The sequence below is a fragment of the Pleurodeles waltl genome, chromosome 5, assembly GCF_031143425.1.
Source record: "Pleurodeles waltl isolate 20211129_DDA chromosome 5, aPleWal1.hap1.20221129, whole genome shotgun sequence".
NCBI classification, from domain to species: domain Eukaryota; kingdom Metazoa; phylum Chordata; class Amphibia; order Caudata; family Salamandridae; genus Pleurodeles; species Pleurodeles waltl.
Genome location: NC_090444.1, coordinates 300,247,897 through 300,265,656, shown reverse-complemented (window position 1 = coordinate 300,265,656; position 17,760 = coordinate 300,247,897).

The following is a 17,760-nucleotide window of genomic DNA, read 5'->3' as shown; positions in this document are numbered from 1 at the left end:
GGTGTAGTGATACTACATGGTATACTGGATTTCAGGTTTAGAATGTTGAATTTGCACTTGCACACAGAAGATTAAAGACACGTAAGAATAAGCTCTGTGAGGGGTGTGTTTGTTTAAGAGTACCTAGGCTGGGGAGGATGCTACACTCTACATCACTGCAATCTATGGCACTTTACTCTGTGCCCCTCTACTCTGCACCACTGCACCTTATGTCACTGCACTCTACGCCACCGCACTCTACACCATTCCACTGTATGCCACTGCACTCAATGCCACTGCACTCTATGCCACTCTACTCTGCACCACTTTACTCTGTGCCACTGTGCTCTACTCGGCACCAGTCTCCCCTATGGCACTGCACTCTACATCACACTGGTCTGCGCCACTCTACTCTATGCCACTGCACTCTAAACCAGGGCACTATATGCCACTCTACTCTTTACCACACTACGTCATTGCATTCTACACCACTGCACTCTGCTGTAGTATGCATCACTCAGATCTATGCCACTGCACTCTGTGACACTGCACTCTATGTCACTGCACTCTGTACCACTCTACTCTATGCCGCTGCACTCTATACCACTGCACGCTATGCCACTTTTCTCTGCACCACTCAACTCTAAGCTACTCCACACAATTCCACTCTACTCTAAACCACTCTTCTCTTCGCCACTTCTACACCATGTCAGTCTGCTCCACGTCAGTATGCCACTTTACTCTACGCCACTCTATGCTTCTCTACTTCACACCACTCAACACCACTTTACTCTACTCCACACTATGCCACTCTAGTCTACCCCCTCCACATTACCCTACCTAACTCTACTGTGTGCCACTCCACTCTACTCTATGCCAGTCCACTCTTCTCTACTCTATGCCACTCTGCTCTACTGTACTGCACTCTATGCCACTCCACTCTACACAACTTCTCCCTACACCACTTCTCTCTATGCCACTGCAGTCTTTGCCATCCATATGCCAATCTTCTCCAATCTACTCCACTCTACTCCATGCCACTCCACTCCACACTGCTGTACATTGACAAAACCAATAGCTCTCATGTAAGAGAAACCTAGTGACGTTGCCCCAGTGTTTGTTTATTCCATTTATATGCTTCATAAGGGAAAGTCTCTGTTTACTTTCATGGCCCCAGCCACATTGACTCTGCCATACTTGCCATGCAGTTGAACATGCAGGGACAGGTCTTTCCAGCATCTGAATTGCTCCCTAAGCCACTGTATTAATTGGCAGGGCCAGCATAGGGAACCAAAAGCAGCCCTGGCAAAATTACTCAAACCAGCCCCACTCACTTCTTTCGCATTCTCTCTCTTTCCATCCAGTCTGAAACTCCCCTTCTCTCTCACTTTTCCCTCTATTAATGTTTTCTTTCTACCTTCCTCTCCCTCTCTTTCTCTCTCTTGTGAAACCTCCCCATACTTCCTACAGCTAACCTTGAGGTGGGGGGGAAAGTGACAGGGGCTCCAGAAGCTTTCAAAACTGGGCTACAAGTGCTCTAGCCTACTGGGGAATGCCCAGTGGAATAAAAAGCCTGTTCATCCCTGGCAATTGAAGGTGAGCTTCGTGCTTGCGGCTAGGCTCAGGTTAAAGCACTCATAAATTGACAACACATTGCAAAGAGTCCTAGCTACAGTCAGTGATGCCCACTGCAAATATGGGAGAACCACAGGAGTTTTGGAAGACTTGGAACTCCTTGCATTACATACACTTAAATGCATCTGAATGTTCAAATTAAGTCTTGCTTGTTCAGGGTTTAAGACCAGATCATGCCTTCTTTCAGTCTTTGTTCAGTGTGTGTTCTGAGGAGAAATCTTATTTCTTACTACATCATCTTCAAGATGCTTATCAAATCTGACATAAATTGGCCATAGCTCCTCTCTAGTGGATCATTCCTTAACATCCCTCAACCAGTATTTGAATGCGGAGATTCATTATTTAGTTGCATAATCACAAACCTGCACTGAGTCAATACCGAGCTGTCAGGGCTAATCCCTTTTTAAGTCTTGCTTAGACAGCGCTTGCGCTGTTTCTCCGAGACACGTTGTTTATACTTTGTGGGCTTATAGCTGGCCCATTGCTTTCCATTTGTTTCTTCGAGTGTCCTTTAAAAAGCCTTGCTTCCTACACTAGTTGTAAGGTCTTTTGTTTTGCAGAACACCTTTGTGTGATTGCTAATTTGTTGACACCTCACGAGTGTACTGTAGTGTGAATTTATGAGGCTTTGTGTTCCATAGTCAACAAAGTTTATTTGGCCTCTAGCGCTCTCTCCAGCACCACCACAAAAACCTGGTAGGTGGGGAAGGTGAAGCAACTGGATACCCTGATGGCGCCACCTGCGCCCGCTCGATGGCCAAGTGGTCAGCATGCAGCACTACATAGTGCCTGGCTTCTAAACACTCCACCTGGATGTTGACTTCCCCGCAGAAGGTGAAGTTATCCAGGAAGGCAGAGATGAACAGGTTTTAGTGCAGGGCCGCATGTGAGTGGGCGGCCGCAGCTGGGCCCAGGGCCACTCGCCATCTGCCTCCTCGGCAATCTCTTTGCCAGGATGCTAGTCACCCTCAGGCACCTCTTGCTGCTGGTTGAAGAGAGCAGCCTCATGAAAGCTGCTGTTGCCGAGCTTGCTGCTGCTGCTACTGTCCCTGAGGCTCTGGCCTCTCAGTCTGCACTTTTCAAAGTGCAGTGTGAGTTGATGAGGCGTTCTGTTCCACAGTCGACAAAGCTTCTCTGGAGTAATCCTCATTTACAGAGCGGTGTAAACCTCTATTGGCGCCCTAAACCAGCCCCTTCTTGTCTACTGCGGGGATGAGGCAGTGCAGTCTCTTCCATAAATGCCCCCCCAACCCTGAGCATCTCTTTCCATATTCAGGAGCAGTAGTGTTGGTGCTTTTCCATTGCTGTGGGAGCTTGCAGCTATGCCGTTTTTTGAGACCCTGAGGAATCGATGTAGTTCATCTCGCATCTCTGGGGGGAGTAGAGCATTGTGATGGAGTGAGTGTCAAATGTTTAAAGTTTCTCAATTCTAGCAATTGCTACGTAAGTTCTACATGCGTCTTAGTCTGAGCGCTCTGAATAGGACCCTTATTGCAAACTGGGTTTTAATCTGGTTACTCTGCCGGCTCCGGGTTCGCTTCATGCTCACAAGACTGCTTAGAATGTTGGTGCTATGTTTCTAACCACTCGGCTGAGCGGCTACACTCTTTTGCCAGAAGCTTTTACTAATTGAGGTGCTTAAATCCATGTTATTGCACAACAAGGCTTCTGCACTCACAGCTGAGGTGTATCAAAACAACCGTCTCTTTTGGTGTGAGCTGGAATGGTCACTGCTCGAGCCATGCACATCTATTATAGGGGGTTACTGGACTGGCCTGTAGGGGGAACATGTAAGAGATACACCATTATCTAAATCCTGGTACCTGGCTATAAGGCACAAGTTACTCGCTCGTACAGTATAACACTGAAAAAATAGCATTCCACGTGAGGCACATTTCCACTAATGCTGAGCTGTTTGGGGGGGGGGGGGGAAATTCGATATTGTGGATCTTTGTTGTTCTGGTTGATTTAAAGTAATCTCTAATTAACATGTTATGCATGTTAATGGTCTCCCTTTTCAGGTGCAGTGCTTCACAAATGCAACTGTCATGCTTTCAGAAGGGTGTTTCACTTGACATGGACCTATTTTGGGTGAACACTTTTTTGCCAGTCCAGTTATCCACCCCCAACCACCTGTCGTCACTTTCACCACTCCCACCTGCCCTCCTGGTTCACCACCCCCACCTGATTGCTAAAGGCAAGAGCTCACCCATTATGGTGACCTATTGGCTTTGCCAATGCTTGTTCAGTTTACATTTGTTTCTGAAGGGGTGTAAGCCCAGAAGGCAAGTCTTAGGTGAAAGCTTGATATTTATGTTTGTAGTTGATGCAACCTTGCTTATTATGTGTTTCTATTAAAAGCTATTGTGGGAGGCATTCCCATAGTAAATGATTGAATGCTGCAACAGGAGCACCATACTTATGACAATTGTTACTTATATGATTATTGATTTTATGCAACATCACAAATTTCACACAGATGCAATTAAACACATCAAATTGAGAAAGCTTACATTTGTCATTACCAGATGTTTCAGATATTGATGTATGTGCTAACTACCATTTCCTCTCAGTTATTGCAGAGCCACAGTCACCTTTCCATTTCACTCTTCTTGACAATGGTGTCTGAGGCATGTCAGATCTAAAGGTAGGTTACAAGTGTGAGATTAATTTATCACTCATCTCCATACCCCCATCAAAGATAATGTGGCAGAAGTCTTTGGCACACACACACACACACACACACACACACATGCACACGCACACACAGACACACACACACACACACACACACACATATATATTAGACATGCTCATATACCACATATACACACACATAATACCCAGTGGCTCTTTTCTGTGCTGCTAATACCTGTGGCACTGTGTGACGAGCCTCCACAAAACCTTCCAAAAAAGTTCTCTTTTTTTGCCTAGTTTGTGCATGGAAAATTTCGGGGTGATCCATTAAGCGGTGGATTAGAAAAGATGTGTGGGTGTCGCAAAACACCAAATTTCCATGCATTTTTTATTGACTTCTTTAGGCAGGGCTACAACAAAAACTACTGAATGGAATTACACCAAATTTGTCAGGAAGCCAGATCTTGGTACATAGATTATGCTTTATGTGACTTGGTTCAAATCTGTTCTATAGTTCTTGAGAACTTAAGATTTACAAAATATTTGTTTATCTGAATGGTTAAGTCCATGAAAAGCTTGTGAGAGCGCCAGTTTAGAAATGGAGCGTTCTGATTGGCCCAGGGAGCTTTTTTCCCCTCCTGGGACAATTTGCTCTGGTGGGAGCAATTGCTCTGTTTGGCTGCCATCAACATAAGAAAACCTGTTGCTGCCAGCAATTACAGGACTCGAGGATGTCATCCTCTGTCCTGAACTTTAAAAAAAAAGTCATACAAGGGGGCAAGGTAGGGATGACCTGCTCCCCTGGAGCCTATTGGGGGGCCCCAGAGGGGCCAAAATTGAAAACAAGACAGCAATTTTTGCTGCGTTCCGGTGGAACTCCCACATGATCGAAAGAATGGTGGCCTAGGACTGCATTGTTAAATTAAGAGGAGGTGGCAGTAGCCCCCTCCCCAAACCATTATAGGCCCCAGGGAGACCACCTACAAGGCCAGATTCCATAAGGGGAGGAGAGCACTTTAAAAGTGTTCCCGCTAGCTAGGAGCAGAATTGTTATCTCTTTCTCTTCCTGCACTGATGAGGGCAAGGAAACAGATCAACAGATTGCTCCTGCCTGAAGGCGGGAGCATAACTAGCTGCTTCCTCCAAGCAGGAGCAATGCTGGGGCTGCAAGGCTCCTGGGGCTTCCCCTGTGACCCCTAACTTTGTGCATGGCGGGCACCTGGGTGGACACTCACCTTTAAATAATGCAGTGCGTGGGTGATCGGAATCCCAGGAGTCATAATAGTACTTCTTGCATTAGTCAGAATGCCCTGTACACATATGCTATGTCAATCATGTCCTACACTGTGCAAAGTATGTGCAGGTTGAATAAAATTGGACATTAAACCCATGAACGTAATGAATTAAGTGTCACCGTAGATGAAACAGTTTTGTTGTACGTGGATGGAGTAATTATTTTGGAATCGTCTGTGAGAGAGAGTTAAACACAGCTTAAGTCTTTTTTTCCTTGTTTTTTACATTGTTACATTTAAAATGAATTAAACTGTGTTGCAGGTCATGTGACCAAGACTCGATGTGGTTGAAAAGTATTTTCTGGATTTTTTTTGCTGAATCAAATCACTAAAGTATTCCAACTGGAGTGGTTCTTCTTTCACTTGACACCTATGCATAATGAGGCTCGGGGAGTGGGGCCATGCATCAGTGATGTTATTTGGCATGTCATCAGTGATGTCATAAATGATGTCATAGAACATGTCATGAATGATGTAATATGTGAGGTCATAAGCAGTGCTGGCAGGGGAGCCAGTTATAGTTAGCTCTGCTAACTGTAACTGGTGAATTTCTGTGTTTTCCTAAGTTCAAAACATGAATGTTGTCTCTAATATATTCACCTAATTATAACATTACTTTAACCTTTGGTATTCTTTGTTTTTTTTTTGTGAATTTCTAAGTTTTTTTAATAAACAAAAACAGATCTTTTAATCATACCTAACTAGAACGTTACATTATCTTTTGTGTTTTTTCAAAGGTTAAAGTGACGTTATAGTTACGAATTATAATTATATCATACTTTAATTTTTTTTTTAAATGTAGAAATTCACTGAAGAAAACAAAGGTTAAAGGGATGTTATAGTTAGACGAAAAAGTCAGTTAAAACATACTACTTTAAATGAACAAAACGACCAAAATTCACCAGTTATACTTTACTCAAGTAGCTATAACCCGTGCCCTAAATTAACTATAACTCGCGCCCCCCCATATCCAGTGCTGTAATAAATGATGTCATTTCAGATTTTGTATTAATGTTATCTATTATATCATAGAACAAGTCATGAGTGCCGAAATGTGATGTAATTAGCAGTGTATTAAAAATGCCTGGTGGTGCACCTGACACTTCTAGGGGCACCACCAGGCTCCAAGCACATTAAATTAAAAAGCCTTTGAAGGGCCTTATTGGGTGCTCTTTTCAAGGAACAGTGAATAATAAATGAGCTGCTCATTTATTATTCTTTTTTTGTTTTTCTTTTTTGGGTGCCTCGATAGTGCACACATGTCTTTATTATTTGTTGTGGGAAATGGGAGGAGCCCCCTATTGCCCCTGCTGCCCCGTTTTCTCCCTGCAACTGGTCCCAGGGGCCACGTAGAAGCTGGCAACACTTTTTTTTAAAGAAACTGGGATGTCCCAGTGTCCAAACAGGGCACCCCACAGCATTATTATTGTTGGAGTCTGCAGAGGAGCCGCAGGGCCCCTGTGGCCCTACCGGATTCCTGAATGCACCCTATTGTAGGGAATGTAAAAAAAAAACACACTGTATCAAATGTAAAACGTGAAAATATCACGCAGCATCGAGCCCAAGCAGAAACCGCACAGCCGTTTGCAGTTAGAAACTAGTTTAGGCCTAATACCCACACAGACATGAGCAGGGTGGAAGGTTCAGTGAAAGGCCAACTCATATCTAACTGACCTGTAAGCATGTATAACATCACACACAAGTCCGCCAGCACACTCTCCATGCCTGCAAACAGACTGAGACCTGATAAGGCACTGGGCACCTAACTGAATTAGCCCAGAGCACACAGGTGCACGGTGAAACAGTGGGTGAAGGGATGAGACCAGATTCACAGCTAATGGAGATTCAAGACACACAATGCTGCAAGCACACGCTTCATGTAAATTACTGCCACTGGGAAGCACCTACACATTAATTGGTCAAAGAATACCCTGTCATAAAGTATTGTCAAATGTATATTAAGGAATGTGCAATGTATTGTCTCAGGAATTCAGAGTTATGGGGCCACATGTTTTCAAGAGATTTTCAGGACTAAAACTATAACCTGCAAGTAACAATTATTTACGATATGTAATAAAGTATTTGTGTAAAATTGTCAAATCAAATCATAGATGCAAGGTTTGCTGGGCTGAGGTATAGTCTGCTGTTTTTTTCTGCTAGTCATGACAGTTAGTAAATGCTGTCTTTGGATTGCCAAGAAGAGTCTGCATGGTTATTTGAGTCTTGGGAGCATTTTTGTTCACCTTGCAACAGTTGTCAAGCCACCTTACGAGATTTCTTTGCCCCGCCTAACGGCAGGCAGCAGAAGACTGCCTACCACCTGCTGCAGAGAAACCAGTGTGCACACGCTTGATGAGGTAAGCAGAAGCTGAAGTAAAATTCTGCCTGTGCACGAGGGGTTGGGAAGGTTCCAGGGACAGCCATCTCTTTAAGGTGAGGACAAAGCGGATCACAATCCTCATTCCTCATTCCTCATTTGTGAAGAAGTGCATTCTTCTTGGCAATGTTAAACGCAGATGCAAAATAAGGTAGAATAGAACTTTGAGTTTGTTTTACATGTGAATGAAGCCTGAAGATAAGAAACAGAAGAGGTATCGTATTTGACTTTTTTATTGTTGATGTTGGCGGGTTCAACACAGCTTTATGTGACTTTTTATTGTTGTTATTGGAGGATATTATGCACATGTTGCACAATCAACACGGCCACATGTGACTTTTTATTTTGTTTATTAGAGGATTGTGTGCATGCATTGCACAATCAACACGGCCATATATAACTTTTTTATTGCTGTTATAGGAGGATCGAGTACATGTGTTGCGCAATCAACATGGCCGTATGTGACTTTTTATTGTTGTTATTGGAGGATTGTATACATGTGTTCCACAATTAACATGGCCGCATGTGACTTTTTATTTTGTTTATTGAAGGATTGTGTACCTGCATTGTGATTGGAGGATTGTGTATATGTGTTGCACAATTGACACAGCCATATGTGACTTTTTTTATTATTGTTAGTGACGGATTGTGTACATGTGTTGCACAATCAACAAGGTGCCTACATAACTAGTTAACCTGTGATTCCCAACAACAGGTTAGAAGTGGCCTGTGGGGGAGCTTTGAAATTGGAAGGTGCCAAGATGTGCTCCATTTAACACCAAGGGACAGCTGAAAGGCTGGTGTTGCTAAACATTACCTCCAGTTAAGAGCTGAGCACTCAAAGTTCAAGTCCTGGACCTATTGTCTGGCAGCCTTTCTGTGGTTTCTAAAACGCACAGTCTGAAGTGAATCTCCTCTGCGGCGTGGAGGAAAGAGGTCAGGGATTGTTAGTTGCATATACCATGAAGTAGTTTAGATTTGTGTTTTTTAGAATAGTATTTGTTTTATGTGGTGTGCCTGAAGGTGAGAGTGTGCATTTGAATGAAGTGTGGCCACAGTGTGATGTTGTGCAGAACTGTATGATGTGGAAACTGTTGTCCTGAGTAAACATTTCATGAACCGTATAATGTGCAAACTGTAGTCTTGAGTAAATATTGCATGAACTGTACGATGTGCAAATTGTTGTTTTAAGTAAACATTGCCTGCGACAAAAAGTTTATATTGTAATGTGCCCATAGAACTGGTAAAAACAATAACAAAAGTATAATATATTTTGTGAAGTGATAAATATAAGGAGTGGACAACATTATTCCCACTATAAAATCTGTGTAAGTCCACTAGAAAATTATTTAATCAGGCAACAGAAAGGATAAAAATTGAAGTATTAGGGAACGCCTAGTCATGGAATTCCCTTAGAGTATATGCAGAAGGTATTCCCCAGTGACACAAAGAAATTACAAAAGTATAGTCTGGGGTGATTTAAAGCCACCCAGAAGCATACATATCATTGGCCAAAAGAAGGAACGTTCAATGATAAAATAACTAAGCATGTTGTCGTATACCTCTAAAGTAAATATGCAGGAGGCAAATTCAGGAAAAGAGAGGCCACCATATCTTTATGGAAAGTATTTTGTGAGAATCTGAAAGACTCATCACAAGGAGACACTCCTAATACCCTTTCTGTTCCACCCCCCCCTATGACCCTATGAGCAAAGCACCCACAGTGTCCAGCATCTACCTACTAGTGCAGTTGCAAAAGGCCACAGTAGGATTAAAAAACCCTGAGAATGGGACCCCTCCACACACCCCAATATCATCCATGCACACCAAAGCCAAGGAGGGCAAGCACTCCTAGACAGCAAGCTAGGAAAGGGGACCCCCAATTTTCAGGTCAACTAGAGGCGCAGCTTGTACTGCATCTAGATCCTGCCCTTCCCCAGCAGGATAAGAGCGAAGAACAGAGTCAGAGAATAGGAATTACCAATCACATATTTCATCAGCAATGTCAAGGTTGCTTCAGAAAAGATAGAGTAGATAGAGGACATGTATCCACCCACAACAAAGGGACGTTGAGAATGCAGGGTGGAGTGACTATGTGCATAGGACTGTAGATATGAAATGACACCCAATATATTAGGGAATGTAATAAGAACATAGGAGTACTGAAGGTAGTCCACCCCTTAGCAGAAAGAAAAGGGAGTGTAGTAGACTCACCAGAGAGGGTGCAGGGCTGGCTATCACCCAGTGAGAGTAGGAGCGAGACAAGTGAAGCAGGAGAAGAAGGGCATGATGATGATTGTACAGGACAAACTCAGAGAAATTTTGGGAAGTTAGCGGACAGGATAAAATCCATACACCAGTGTATGGAGAGCATGGGTGAACTTCTTCAAACCTGGGAAGGAAGCCACCCCACTTATGGCAACGAAGAGAGACCACTCATTGACTTAGACTGCACAAGTGGTGCGTGGAGATTGTCTGAACCGACTAATGCCAGGGACGTGCTACCTAGAAGCAGGAAGCCCCAAGCCACAGCGCTTGAGAGATTACAATTTCAAAGCAACCATGGCCACCAGACCCCAGAATAAGGTCAAGTGAGGTCAGAGGACAGGTGACCCTCCACAACAGACCAGCATAGCAGATGAGCATCCAAGCAAATTTGCACAGCATAAGCCTCGCTCCCAATGAGACTGGTGCTGAAGGGGAAGGTAACTGGCATTTTGTTGTACCATTTGTAGATGAGTTAGTAGAGTGGACTGAGTGGTTAGCTCCACAAATGAATCCATGGCCACAAGACAAGTCTTTTGACCCACATGCCAAATGTTGAAGACTGCATCCTATATAGTGAGGGTGATTCAGATTGGAACTACCCTTACATGTGGAAATGTTTGCGTATGTCACAAAAGTACGCCAGACATCACCATCCTCAGAGTGCCACCACCTCTTTACACCAGATGCCACTGATACATAGGAGACCTGGGGCACCACATTATGTTCATTGGCAACAAATGGACAAGGAGAACCTCAGAAAACAGTTGCCACCGCTTACAGAGAAGGGAAATGGATCAGGGTGTTTGAGAAACAATCTGTGGGTATTACCTGGGCAGTAGGGGACATAAAAGGCCTGCTTAGTTCCTTCATAGGGGACGAAACAGAGGCAGTATTTCAAAAGGATGGAGTTAAAAATGTGATCTTCACTTATAGCAGGTGTGATGGATCTCCATTTAATCTAGTTAGATCAGTAGTGTTAGATACACTGAGGAAAATGTATCCCGACAGACCAGACATTGGATTCCTCATGACTCAGTCTATGCAACCAAATGAGGATCCAAATCAATATATCAATAAGATTAACGAAAAATGGACCCAGGAAGTAGGTCAGGGCTGGGAACTAACAGGAGGTAATGCTGTACTGTTTTATAATGTAGTCGAGAAAGAGTTGCTTTCTGATGTGCAGTACAGCCTTGACAACATAGTGGCACTTGAAGTCTAGCCCTGGACCAAAATTCAAGCACACATAATCCATTTTTGGAAGAAAAAGCAAGTCAAAGAGAAAAGTAAACATAAAGTAGCAGAGAAAGCAGCAGCTAAGTTGGTGCAGCACACGTTAGTGAAGAAGGGAGCAATGAAAGGTGCTGTAGTGGCAGTTGCCACTAAGATGACTGCAATGTCTGTGGGAGCAATCCCAGGGGCCACCCAGGGACAGTACCCACAGCTGCAGAATGATTTAAGGATACTGGGAAGTAACAGAGGAGGATGAGGAGGAGTAGAAAGAGTTAGGATGGGTCGATCTTATTAGAGACTGTAACATGAAGAATTGGGACGAGCAAAATGGAAGAATGGGAGTTTATGGTCAAGCAGGAAATATAACAGCACAGTCACAGCAAGGCCCACAAATTCATACATATCCCAGACACCATCACAAAATGTACCTTGGAATGCCCCAAGTGCAGCAGGGGCTGCCGCAGCAGAACTACGAAGCATCCTTTACAGAAAACTCACTACAAAGTGAACAGGGAGGAGTAGTCGTAAGAGGGGGGAATCCTTTCTAAGTGAACCCAGTGAGAGCATAAACACAATGAGGGCACCCACAGAGTATTTCTTTGTGTCCAGTCTTGTCAGTAATGCACAGGCCAGATGAGGAACCCACTGTGATGGTGTCCATCAATGACAAGAGCAATACATTCCTCATAGACACAGAAGCAACTAAACCATGTATTAGAAAGATGATTTCCAACAGATCCATGGAGGGATTCTCTGGGGAAATTATAAGGGTTCCCTTCACCAAGCCAGTGAAGATGGAAGTAGGAAGCAGGCATATTGACAGCTGTCTACTGTTCTTACCAGCTGCCCCAGCAAATCTGCTAGGCAGAGATATGATGGCCAACTTGTACATGACCATTCATTTTGAGCCAGATGGTAGCATGATTTGTTCCACACCTGGAATGTGATGCCACATGCTTTTCAGGGCCGCTGAACTCACCGCAGACCGTTTGGCAAGCCGTGGCCTGTTTGGTCAACCGCGGCGTGGTCCAGGGTCGGGTTTCGGGTCGCACCGCGCTCGAGGTGCAGCCTGACGGGTGCCGCTGGGTTCCCCCAGGCCCCTCCCTGTATTTTTTATCACTTACCTGGGTGATTGGTTGGAGGCATTTCTTCCTTTCTTTTTCTTTTCTTCTTTGGCCATGTTTTCTTTTCCCCAGCATTTTATATTTTCCCTCCATGCATTTCTTTTTTCCCTTTCTGGGATGGTGTCTTTTTCCTGCTTTTCTAACGGAATATTCCCTATCCAAGATGGCATTTTCTGTTCTTCCTGCATGTCACTTCCTGTCTATGGGTATATAAGGCACCAGATTCTTGCTTTCCTTGCATTGCAAACCCTTCCTGTTGGTGGTGGTCTTTGCTCCAGTCTGCTGTTTTTGTGGATTTTTTTCGTGCTCTTTTTTCCTGCAACCTTTGAAGTTCCTGCCTCCGAAGTCCTGTTTTCCTGACGCTCATTTTTTGTTCCTAATTTCAGAAGTTCCAGGTACATTTTTTTTTTCCCAATTGGGTTTTTCCTCTGGGACTCCTTCTGGAGGTTACGGACTACTTTGGCGTATTACCTGTCAGCAGTACCATAGCTACCTGAAGGGGTCGACTTTATCTCAACCAGAACAGAACGTGCAAGAAACGCGGAGGTTCTCCAGGGTTCTTAGAGCAGGGTGGTAAGAAGAGGGCAGATTGTGACATGGAATTCCACTTGCCAGAATCATGGCACTGACAGTAGATTTTCCCATCAAAGACCAAATTAGACCATGACTGACTGATGTGGGGGCATTTAATGCACCAGTATACACAATCATAACAGAGACACCAGAATTGCTAGGAAGGGAGGTTCAATTACCCAAAGAGTTCCTCTTTGGACAATAAGGACAGGACTCTGGGCTACCAGAAGCTGAGGTAATAATACACCGGAATTGACACCGACCCATGGCACTCTAATAGCCACTGACCATAACAAGGTTTTGTGGGCAAGTGTCAGCTTCCGTGGGCCAGCAAATATGGTTAGAGAGAACTGGATGGTGAACTGTTTGATGATGATCCCATGTAAAGAGTTATACTTTTTCAGGAAGACATACCACTCAGAACTGTGTTAGAAGTCAGAAGGCCCACACCAAGCAAAGCGTTTGACTCAGTAAAAGAAGCAGATCTGTCACAAGTGCCAGATACCCTCTGGACCAAGGGTCACCACGATGTCGGCGTCATCTGCATGAAAAATTTACATTACCTGCACATTATTCTGCCCAAGCAGCAGAACTGACAGCATTAATAGCAGCCCTCAAGTCAGGTGCAGGAGAGGTAATTACCATCTATTCAGATTCAGCCTATGTAACAACAATGGTGCACTCAAGTATCATAGATGGAGCAGGCGAGGATTCCTTAGATCGAATGGTAGTCCCCTGATTTATAGAGATCTCTTAGAGACACTAATAGAGGCACTTGCGTTACAACAGGCAGTGGCGGTTGTGAAATGTGCAGTGCACACAATTGGAAAGTGTTTTGTGTCCTGGGGTAACGAGCTGCAAGATCAGACAGCTAAGAATGCAGCTAGGCATGTACCTCCAAAGGTATAAGACCCACAACCCTTCCCAGTTCTGGTGGTTCAGACTGCCTCACCAATGGATTCAGAATCCAAGACTACCACAGACAAAGGCACACCTCATTATACTGAGACAGCAAGGTTACATCTGAGAGAGTTGCAAGAAGCTGCTTCTTTGCATGAAAAATAATTGTAGGAAGATAGAGGATGCATCCAGTAGAGGATGACCTAGTGTACAGACAATTATCTATGGGAAAACCAATAGCAACCACCCTGGATCAAATTAATTTGCAGGCACACACCTCCAGGGATTATTTGGAAACACAAATACAAGAAGACTGGTTTGTTCCTAATTTGCATGACATAGTTACCACGTATCTCTGTCAGCAGTATACTCCTACTCCCACTTTGAAAGTGATAAGCTCCACCATTTCACAACCACAAGGCAACTTTAAAGCCCATCATATGGACTTTGTGGACATGATTGATAGATGCAGCAACTACAGGTACCTAATCGTGGTGGTCTTCCCCTTCTCCAGATGGATAGAGGTAGGGCCATGCGTCCATTCTGATGCAAATCATCAGCTACATTCCTAGTTCTGGAAGTGATTACACAGTGGGGAATACTAGAAGGGATAAGATCCGACAATGGCACTCATTTTTCCAATACAATATTTGAATATATTACAGCACTATTGGGGATAAAACACAAATTGTCCTTTGTGTACCACACCCAAAGTAATGGAATAGTAGAACGTCTGAATGGCCTCTTGAAGAGTAAGATCAGCAAGTTATGTGCTACCCTAAATAAAAAAATGGCTGTATTGCCTACCTATAGCACTATTTGCGGAGAGAATACACCAAGCTCAAAACATCAATTGACATCTTACCAAATAGTGACAGGGCAATCCATCAATATGCCAGCCCATACAACTAGAAGTAAGATTCAGGGAAAAAGTTTGTCCCAAGGACTGAATGATGAAATGCATATGTACTTGTGCGAACTAATGAAATGTGCAAGGTTCGTCTCCAAACAGGTAACCAAAGAAAACTAAAAGATCGCCAACGCTGAGGTCGACCTCCCAGAGCTGAAATAGGAGATAAAGGCCCTCATTACAACCCTGATGGTCATGAATAAGTGGCGGTAATACCGCCAACGGGCCCGCGGTAAAAAAAAAGGAATTATGACCACGGCAGAAACCACCCAGACAGACAGCCACACTAACACACCGACCGCCACGACGGTAGCATCACGTACTCATCAGGAATAAAGCAAGGACAAAAGGAATTGATTAAAGTGAGTGTAATAAGATAAAATAGTATATATATATATGTGCTTCAAAATCAAAAAGTATATATATATTTCCAAATGGAGGGACACTGCCCAGTCCTCAATGTCCGTGGGCCACAGGGCCACTACACATAGGCCAAGGCCCCACCTCACTCCTGCAACAACATGGAGAGAACACTGCAGGGGCATCAGGTCGAAAATACACAGGCACCTCAGGGGGAAGGGGAATGGGGGGCACCTCAGCCGGAAGAAGGTATAACGCCATTGGTCCTGGAGGGGGCTACATGCCCACTGCTTGGTCCTGGGGAGTGCAAGGCCACAGCCTCTCAAGTGAGTGGTTTGCCCACTGCTTGGTCCTGGTGACTGCAAGACCACAGTCTCTCTAGTGAGTGGTTTGCCCACTTCTTGGTCCTGGGGAGTACAAGGCCACAATCTCTCTAGTGGGTGGTTTTCCCACTGCTTGGTCCTGGGGAATGCAAGGCCACAGTCTCTCTAGTGGGTGGTTTGCCCACTGCTTGGTCCTGGGGAGTGCAAGGCCACAGTCTCTCTAGTGGATGGCTTCTTCCACTTGTTCTGGAGAGGGCAGTGAGCCCAGTGATCTTCATCCTGCGAAGGATGGGGTGAGTGGATGGCTTCTTCCAGTAGTTCTGGAGGGGGCCTTGTGCCCAGTGTGCTTCATCCTGGGAAGGATGGGGTGAGTGGATGGCTTCTTCCACTGGTTCTGGAGGGGACATTGTGCCCAGTGTGCTTCATTCTGGCAAGGATGGGGCGAGGGAATGGCTTCTTCCACTGGTTCTGGAGGGGGCCTTGTGCCCTGTGATGCAGATCTTGGGGAGTGCAAGGTCACAGTCTCTCACCTGGGTGTCACACCTACAGGATTTGCATGGGACAGGATGCACTACAGCCCAATGAGGCAGGACTACACACTGCCCGCCGGCGGTGACGGCTGCTCAGTGGTGGCAGTGGCGAGGCTGGTGAAGGTGCAGGCAGTGGTGGGGAGAGGCTCCAGCCCTTCCCCTACAGCCTACAGCTGACCAATAGGGCTGCTGCTGCTGGCAGTGGTGGCTGTGCAAATGGCAGTGCTGGTGGCAGTGCAGGCAGTGGGGGGGGAGGCTCCAGCCCTTCCCCTGCAACCTCGGACGATTGCCCACTGGGGCTGCTGCTACTGGCAGTGGTGCTGCTGGCAGTGCTGTTGGCGGTGCTGGTGGCGGTGCTGCTGGCAGTGCAGGCAGTGGTGGGGGGAGGCTCCAAACCTTCCCTTGCAGCCTCGGACGGCTGAACCGCCATGGTTGGTGGTGGGGGCTCAGAATCAGTCCCAGCACCAGGCCTCCTGTCCATCCTGCCTGCTGGTGCAAGCCCCTTGCCCTTCCCTTTGGCAGCTGGTTGTGCCTCCTTGCCCTTTCCTTTGGCAGCTGGTGGTGCCTCCTTGCCCTTCCCTTTCGCAGCTGGTGGTGTCTCCTTGCCCTTCCCTTTGGCAGCTGGTGGTGCCTCCTTGCCCTCCGCTTTGCCATCTAAAGGTGCCTCCTTGCCCTTCCCTTTGGCAGCTGGTGCAGGCACACTTTCAGTGCTGATGCCTACTGTGGCCGTGGACTGGATGGCTGAGGTGCTCGGCTGGGTTCTGACCACCCTGGCCCAACGTGAAGTCAAAGGTGGAGAGGAAAACCTTCTTAGGGACATTGGGGCGGGAAGAGGGTGAAGGTTTGGGAGTGGAGGAAGAGGAAGTGGTTGTAGGAGGTGCCTGATGATTTTGGGTGCAGGTGCATGGGCTGGATGCTGTTGTGAGGTGGGTGGCTGTTGGGTGTCTGAGTGCTTGTGTTTGTGAACTTTGGGAGGAGGGGGCACAGACACAGTGGGAGAGGACACAGGGGATGTGTTCATGGATGTGGGGGTGGTGACTGCCAGTGAGAGGTGTGTACTGATAGGTGTGCTGGTGATGGTGGTAATGGATGAGGATGTAGTGCATGCAGGTGTGAGTGGAGAGGCTACTGGGAGGAAGGTGGAGTACGAGGAGGATGGGGACACAGTGGAGGCAGTGGATGTTGGTATGTCTGCATCTGAATGGTATTTGTGTGAGTGCCTGTAGGATGATGTGTGGTGCTTGTGGTTGCCTGAGCCACTCCTGTGTGTTGTCTTGTGTGCATGCTGGTCTGCCTGTGTGCTTGGGATAGGTTGGGGTTGAGGGGAATGGCACTGGGTAGGGGAAGATGGAGGGGGGAGGCTAGAAATAGGGACAATGGCTGCCATCAGGGAGGAGGCCAGAGCCTGGATTATTCCCTGTTGGGCTGCCATGCCAGAGTGAATGCCCTCCAGGAATGCATTTGTTTGTTGCATATGGGCTGCCAGCCCTTGGATGGCATTCACTATGGTTGACTGCCCAACAGAGATGGATCTCAGGAGGTCAATAGCCTCCTCACTCAGGGCAGCAGGGCTAACTGGGGCAGGGCCTGAGTTGCCTGGGGTGAAGGAGATTCCCACC